The sequence below is a fragment of the Panthera tigris genome, chromosome C1, assembly GCF_018350195.1.
Source record: "Panthera tigris isolate Pti1 chromosome C1, P.tigris_Pti1_mat1.1, whole genome shotgun sequence".
Taxonomy (NCBI): domain Eukaryota; kingdom Metazoa; phylum Chordata; class Mammalia; order Carnivora; family Felidae; genus Panthera; species Panthera tigris.
In genome coordinates, this window is record NC_056667.1 from 75,086,589 (window position 1) to 75,095,575 (window position 8,987).

Consider the following 8,987-nt stretch of genomic DNA (forward strand, 5'->3'; position numbering starts at 1 on the left):
ATAAAAAAAGTGTGATTATAAATAATGGCCACAATGCCTTACATTTAAAAACCTTTTTTTAAAATGGCTTAAAAATCATCTTCATGTCTATTTTTCATTATCTCTACAACCCTTCATAGTAGTAGCAGAATAAGATATTAATTAAGCACCACATCCAAACACCTACATACGCATAAGTATCTAAACTCTCAGAGTTTATAAATCTAGTATAGACTAATATAATAGACTTATAAAGGATCCAGCTCAGCCTGGTCCCTCACTTCTATATTTCTCCCCACCCAGAATCACTGAATCTGGATCCAGGACTCCCCTGGCTACGTGGGTCCCTAGGCTTTGTCCAGGACAACTCCAGCCCCGCATCCGAGAGCTACATGTTGCTCCTTGTGTTCTGAATCTGACTCTGGTGGTAGGTACCACCTCTGATATCTGAGCCCTCACTGATTTCCCAGGTTCTGGCATCTTCCTCCTGGGCTTACAGTTGACTTCTGCCCATCTTCATTCCTTGCCCATATTCCTTTTCTTTTCCAGGACTTCTTCTAAAGCTCGTGTCTGAAGGATTGGAGGTCTGTCCTAGAAAGCAGCCCAGGGAGGTGAGCCTTTATAGCCCTTGATAAATCTTCCTCAAGTCTTCATTGTTGTATCTTGCTCAAATCCCAGGACTCCCTGCTACTTCGATGTTGGTTCTGTCGCCAACTATTGGCCTAACTGAACCCAGCTGTAGTTTTTGGAAAGTGTACTTCCCCAAAAACCTAAACATGTGGCTAAGCATATTCATCAGGGTCCAGCTCCCCCATGGGTGGGTTTACTGTCAGGTTCTATCTGTTCAAATGAGCCTGTTTCCAATGGAAGTAATTGCCATGCTCTACTGAATCTCGATAAGAATGAGTTAACATCTATTAATATCTTATTAAGTTCTAGTCACTGTGTGACTACTGTATTTTTTATTTGGTTCTTACAACACTCTATGAAGCAGGTACTATTGCCTTTTACAAATGAGGAAACTGAGGCACATACTGGTTAGGTACATTGCCCAATATTAATTGCCCTTAAGCAGAAAAAGCCAGACTGGACTCAACCATGTAGAAGTTTCTAGGAAAATTGATAATTTAATGCATACATATTCAACAGGGAAAGAAGGCATCCAAGTGATCCAGGCAATGACACAGAGAAACTTAAACCTTGAATAGAAGAAGGCTAAGTGCATTTTAGGAAGAGGAAAGACAAGTGAGAACAAATTTTCTCACACAGGTAAAAAAAGCTATAAAGAGAAAAAAAAAAGTTGAGTCTGCTACTGGACAACATTTGTCAGGAGACACAAGAGAAAAAGAAGAACCTCGAGTTCCCAAAACCCTGGAGAGGGAAGGAAGCCCGGCCTTAGCCCTGCTTGGACAAGCGCTGGAATTGTCCAAAGTGCTCCAGGAAGCTGTTGGTCTGGCACGTCAAGCACGTTATAACTCACTGTCCAGGAGGGTTTTCTACCACCTAATGAGAAAGAATGTGTGGCATGGCTGAGTTTGGAGCTGAAGAGAACTAAGGCCCCCAGCAGCCAGGCTCCACCTCAGACTTTGAGAAGACCAACTAGTATTTTCTGAGTTTCTGTTTCCTCAGTTATAAAATGGGAATATTAGCATCGATCATGCAAGATTAAGATGTTGATGAGAGGTATTTATGAAAATAACCACCACAGTGCCTAGCACAACACAAATGCTTGGCAAATACTGAATGATGCCTTGATGATGTGTGGAGAGAGGAGGGGAAAAACCACCATGATGCCGAGAAGAGGATTCTAAGCTATATGCATAGCTCCTGGCACACAACAGGTAAGCGATAAATATTTGTTGAGTGAATGAAGGAGTAAAACGAGGAATAAATAAATCCTAGTGACTCCATGTCAAGACCCAGAATATAGTTGCTTATATAAAAGAAGGCAGCATATGTGGTGATATCTGAAGTGCCCCCAAAGTTGTATCATCCTCTGTGTCTCATTGGGGCTTCTAGATTTTGCAGGATCTGAGGCGGAGTCCAGTGCTGCTGCCACACCGGGATGTCATATAGAATGTTCTGCTTTGCTTTAGCGTATAGGATCCATTCAGAGTAACACGTCACATCTGTTCCATTTCAGAACTTCCAAATGTCTAATGAGTATTTTTCCAAGCTTTTCCCTGGAGGTAGGGTGGGTGAAGAAAAGGATAAACTGGTAATTTCATAGCCTAGGTTCCTCAGTTGCTTGAGTAACCTCATGGTCCATATTCACATAGTGGTAAAAGGGTAGCAAACGGCCTAACTTGAATATGGACACATGGAAGTTCTGAAGTGGCATAGATGTGACATCTGTTACTTCCAAAAGATTTGAAAATTCTGAGAGAAACACCAGAGTGAGTTCCCAGAGTAGGCAGGGTGGATTGAAGGAAAGTCACTATAGAATCAAGTCATACAAGAAAAATGCTTAGTCACACAGCAAACCGTTTTCATCACATTCTGAGAGATTGGCTGTGCTCACTCCATACAAAGAATGAAATAAACTACAACATCATAATAAGCTAAAGATTTTTAATCCTGTGATCTTTTTAATTTTTTTGTTTAACGTTTTATTTATTTTTGAGGCAGAGAGAGACAGAGCATGAACAGGGGAGGGTCAGCGAGAGGGAGACACAGAATCTGAAACAGGCTCCAGGCTCTGAGCAGGCACAGAGCCTGACGCAGGGCTCGAACTCACGGACCGCGAGATCGTGACCTGAGCCGAAGTCGGCCGCCCAACAGACTGAGCCACCCAGGCGCCCCAATCCTGTGATCTTTTTATAAAGAAGGAACAAAGAATTATGTATACTGATGGCATTTAAGAATATCTGAAACTAGTAAACTAGTAAATGACGCCCATTAATAAAATACCCAAGGCCAGTGATATGGAAAAGGGAAACCAGATACTTTCAGGGATGCACCCTTTGTGTGACGGCTGAATCCCCACCCTTTGTGTGAGAGCTGAATCCCCAAAGCAAAAATGAATGCTCGTGAAGAGAACTGACTATCATCATAGATGACTGGAATCATCATATGCTGGTTGGTTCAATTCCAACTCAAACAGCAGACCAATCTGTGATACTCTAAGATCTTTCTACAGGCTGGCACCGTGCAACAAATAGCCCATCTGTATTGCTGGGTATGGCACCAATGAGAGCAGATATCTATTTACATAAAGACAGATTTCAACAGCTAAAATGATCCTATATTTGGCATGGCTTACTCATAAAAACTGAGCATTTAATATGCCAGTAGGCTATAATTGGTCCAATGAATTGTTTTCTTCATGCATGGTAAATTTTCATTGTTTTTTCAAGCAGCTAAACCCATAATTTGCAAGGGCTTAATGCTAGCTAACTAGAAAAGTTGTTTTACATGTAGTTGGAGTGTAACAATCTGGCCCTTGATACTCAAAAAATACTTATTATTTCTTTTCAAAATCAAGGGGGGGGGGGTTCTCAGTTGTATTTTTTATTGTTTACAAAATGGTTTTTTTTGTTTTTTTTTAAAGAGGTATGCACCTTGAAGTCCAGTGGACCTGACTGTAAATTTCTTTCCGGTCCTTACTAGCTGTATAACCATGGTTATTTGTGGGTCTCTTCCTGATCTACACAATAAGGATAGGAACACTCACCTCAACTGTTCTGATGCTAAATGGGACAGAGAGAGAGAGAGAGAGCACTCAGCAACAGCCTGGAAACATTGGAGCACTTGGGCGGCTCAGTTGGTTAAGCTTGGTTTGGGCTCAGGTCATGATCCTGTGGTTAGTGTGTTCCAGACCTACATAGGGCTCTGCATGGTCAGTCTACTTAGGATTCTCTCTCTCCCTCTCTTTCTGCCCTTCCCTGCTCATGCCCTCTCTCTCTCTCTCTCTCTCTTTCAAAAATAAATAAAAAAAATTTTTAATAAAATCTAGAAAAATAGAGTATTAAATAAATATTAGTTACCTCTGCTTTCTTCTTCTCTATGCCCAATATTCCAAGAGAATCAAATACAATGTTTTTAAATTTTAAAAAGTAATTTGAAAAAGTATAATCTGACTCTTGGTTGCATCTCAGGTCGTGATCCCAGGGTCAAGGGATCAAGCCCCGTGGCAGCTCTGCACTCAGCATGAAGCCTGCTTAAGATATTCTCTCTCTCTCATTCTCTCTCTCTGTCTCTCCCCCTCCATCCCCCTCTGCCCCTCTCTCTCACTTTCATGCTCTCTTTCTCTCTCTAAAATAAAAAAAAATTTAAAAGTAATTTGACCTACATTTAGCACTCAGTCCAAATGGATGTATTTTTCAGGAAGTAGCTCAAACATTTAAATCTTTGTAGCTGTAATGCTAACAGGTATATCCCTAAAGTTAGTACACAAATTGAATTTTTCAAATGTAATTATTAAAAATAATGTTTAAGGGGCACCTGGGTGGATCAGTCAGTTAAGCCTCCGACTTCAGCTCAGGTCATGATCTCACGATTCGTGGGTTTGAGCCCCACGTTGGGCTCTGTGTTGACAGCTCAGAGCCTGGAGCCTGCTTTGGATTCTGTGTCTCCCTCTCTCTCTGCCCCTTCCCCACTCATGCTCTGTCTGTCTGTCTGTCTCTCTCTCTCTGAAAAATAAATAAATATTTAAAAAATAAAAATAATGTTTAAATCAGAGTTTACACTTTAAAAGAATGCTGTAAAGTATCCTTGCTTAGAATAAATAACCACCCCTAATCAGTCTGTTTTATAATTCTGGGTTTCTGTCTCCTCTATGAATACCTGGCCTAAAATGGGATACAGCTCTTCTTAGTTCTTTGTAAGCCAATAATTACATATTTATTCATCAATGTCAGTAGACTTTGAAAAAGAGTATAATGTTTATTATATTTCCTAGATAAAAATATAGTGTCATCAGGAAGCTAGTAATATTTGGTTTATTCAGAATCATGAGGTTATTGTTACATTTCAGTCTTCCATGGAGAATTGCCTGGGGTGTGTGTGTGTGTGTGTGTGTGTGTGTGTGTGTGTGTTATAACATGAAATATAAGCACAGACTCCATCTAGGATATAGTAGATGTTTAATGACTTTTTGTGGTTGTTGACTTTAGCGAATATTAAGCTATTATCAACCAGTGACACTTCTTGAATTGATTTAATGGAGCAGAATCCCAAGGGTTAGCAAGAGGAAAAATAAGATTGAAGGCGTGGAGAGGGTCTTATCCCCTCCAGTCACAGTTGACTTTGGAGTTGTGGGCATTAAAGAGCCCCTGAAGATAAAAATTCACTGCCATGGAACACAATTAAGACATAACAGAAATACTGAAAAATGATGTAGGCAAAGTATAGATTATTGTCTTAATATATTGTTATGGTCTTAACGTGCTGCCCATTGTTCTAATTACAGAATAAAATCAAAATGATAACAAAAATAACAGTGAATGATGGATCAGTCTGATTTTGTAAGGAACTAAACATTAGTAATGGTCATTTAGCAACACATATCAATCATTTGTAGCATTGCTTCACAGGTTCTGTTTAATCCAGCTATGAGTTCTGATTTTATTCCAATGGGTAGAGATAAGGAATCATTTCCTAAGGACAATTTAGTTTTAAGTTCTACTAGAAACTGCTGTAAGCAACCTTAAAAAAACATTGAAATGCCATCTGCTAAACAAATATTCTGGCATGACAAATTTAAACAATGTGAAACCCAAGATACTCAAAATATGATTCAATCATATTACCAATCTTGGTAATATGTTAAAGGAAAGTTTAAAAAATATTCCATTTGAATATATCTAAATTTCTCCCAAATGTCTTTGTTATAACTCCCCCAATATTCATATGTCAATGAGGTCTTTGTGATTTTGTTATTGGAGTTATTAACTTGTCAGATTGCACTGGTTTTTCTGGGTCTGAAATCATAACATCTGTTTTAGGAGAATAGGACAGTTGCTGTTTTGTGATTAAAATCACCATTTTTAAATATATCTGTGGTATTCGAATGGCACACTATTTGGAGTCATGAGTGCTATGGAGAGGGTTACTTATCTGCTAATGTATTTTACTTTTTTAATGTTTATTTATTTATTTTTGATATGGGGGAGGGGCAGATAGAGGGAGACAGAGAACCCCAAGCAGGTTTCACGCTGTCAGCACAGAGCCACATGTGGGGCTCAATCTCATGAACCATGAGATAATGCACTGAGGTGAAATCAAGAGTAGGAGGCTTAACCAACTGAGCCACCCAGGTGCCCCTGCTAATGTATTTTAAAATAACAAGACAAGAAAAAGTGATTTCTAACTCCCCACTACATGTTCCCTGACATACATGGGTTTAGTTAGATACCTAACTTACCATTTCATTGGAATTTTATTCTTACTGGATGGTAATTTCTCTTTCACCTAATCTTAAAAAAAAAAAAAAAAAAAGGTTTGAAATGGTTTCTATAATCTACTTCATTAAACATCTTCAGTAGAGGAAGATAGCATTTATCACACCTAACAATGAGTAGGTTTAGTCTGTCAACCCTCCTTCACTTTGTTCTTATTAAGAAATATCACATGGTCACTTACTAAAGAGAGACCAGGTTCATGCATACTGTATTTACAAAACTATAGCAGCTTCTGAAGAGATTGCTGCAGGGTGCTATCTAAATTGATGTTCATACAGCACCTAACTATTTAGCACTTGAACTACAATGGGGCTTGGTGGTGGGGCAAAGCATGTAGTACCTCTTGAAGTCTCTCCACTGCCAATGAACCTGAAGAAAATATTTGCCATGCAGGGCTCTTGCTTTAGAGAAATAGCTCTACTCCTTGCTAAACCAAATGATGTAAGCATATTGAGTGGAAAATGGGTCCATGGGCAAGGTTCCCCAAATTGTCACTCCTTCGATGATATTAACTAAGAGATTACAACATTGTTGGGCTCTGACAAGGCTGGCCTCAGAAGGCTCAGGCCAAAGCCGAGGGCCTTTGTACTCCTGAATGATCACTGGGGAAATTGTGGGTCCTGCCCTGACACTCCCATGCATACCCCTGCTTTTTTGCTTTTTTTTTTATTCTTCTCTCTATTTTCTTTATTTTATTCTGTCATTTTGTTATGGAACCAGGCTGGAATGCTGGTGGAAAAACCAAGTGGCATTCGGAGATCTTGGTGGATCGGAGATTTATTTGATGCTGGCGGGCTCAGAGGAGACTGTTTCTCCAAAGGTCTGAGCCCAGAATGCAAGTGGGAAGGGAAATTTATAGTTGTCAGCTTCCATATCTGTGGGGTTTTCGCATGCACAGCAAACAAAGGAAGAAGAACACAGAGAGGTCTCTAAGCTAGAGACCAGAGTCTGTTTTAGCCCCATCGGCCATCTTTGGCATACTTTATTCTCTTCTCCAACATTCCCCCCTTTGATGCCTTTAAAAAATTTTTTTTGGTAGGCATCACCTTTCAGTTTTACAGGTTGATACTCCCGGACGGCTAAGATACGTGCAGTAGTTTGGCGAGCAACAGTGTTTTCAATAAAAGGTACCACGGCATTCAGTATACAGGGGCTGATGGATACAAGAAAAATTATGGAGAGGAGGGGCCCCCGCCAGGGCAGGAAGCCAGGATGCCCAATCGGAGAGATCCCATCCTTTCCATTGATTGATACTTTCCTGTTGTCTACATTGAATTCTTTCCTTGAGTTCCTTAACCTTAATTGTAACTATTCCTGACTAGTTTACAAAATAGCACCATTCCTCCCCCAGAAAGATGCAAGTCCCCCCTTCTTCTGAAGTGAGGAGGTCGAGGGCTCGCCTATTTTGGAGGGTCACTGCCGCCATAGAGTTTGTTTGGTTTTGTAAGGTTACCAGAGAACCTGCCACCTGTTCCATGTCTTCATTTATCTCTTGAAATAGTCTATGGTATAGTCCTATGGATGAACCTGTGCCCCCTATTCCAGTTCCTATTCCAGTCACAATTCCCGCTCCTATCAGAACAGATAGCAGGACTGCCCGTTTAGCCCAGGACTTGGGGCTAAAGACTGTTAGGAGCTCATCTTCAGTGTATACGGATACCTCTGGGGTTAAGAAGATGGAATAACATATCTGAGTCCAGTTGGCCTACTGATGCTTAGAGGCCAACTGGACCTCTAAGTTCTAAATTAGAACACAGATAGAACACCCCAGGGGTTGAACACAGGGTTGCATTCCTCTTTAAGGTTATATTTCTTCTGCATAGAGAGGCACCGTTCATACCCTCAGGGACTGTACAGATTAGATTGTCGGCATTTGTGAGACAGACCCCAGTGCCCAGGTGTCCAATTAAGACAGAGGTGTTGGTTTTGAGATTTTCAGGAGCTTCCCAGGCCAAAGGGATGGGAGTGGCTAAGTAAGCTCTCTGGCTGAGGGGCAGGCACATCCAGTAGGTTTGGGTGTGATTATCTATTTTATAGAGGACTTGTAGAGTAGTGTGGCCCAACGCCGGAGTGGGGAATTGGTAAGCATCTGATTGAGGGCTGAAAGGTTCAAACCTTGGTAGGCTGCCGGGGGAGTGGTCACCTTTATGGCTTGTATTACCCTATCCTGGGTATCCATTATAACTTTTTGAAGGGCCCTGTCTTGCACCCCTCCCCCGTCCGAGATCCCCCATTGAGGAAGGTAAGTGTAGCAAGCTCGCTTCCCTCTGGAGGCCCTTGTTTTGACATGGGTTCCTGACATTTTGGGTTATCTCTACGGTCCAATACTTAGTCCTTGGGGCACCGAGTGACTGACAGAGAGTGGGTGTTTTTCCCTTGTAGCAATCTTTGTGGAGGGAGGTGAAGGCGCTGAACGCCCTTGACCCCCTTAGTGTCATATAACAATCCTGGGGGCAAAGTGGGTAAGCAGCAGTTGTGAGGGTGAGAGAGGTTATCATAATATATAGGCAATACTTAATAATCCTCCCATCCATGGGAGGTATGTGAGACCCAGCATGCATCTTTTGTCCCATGTCCAGCTTGTTGGTGCAGTGTCTATCAGCCCAA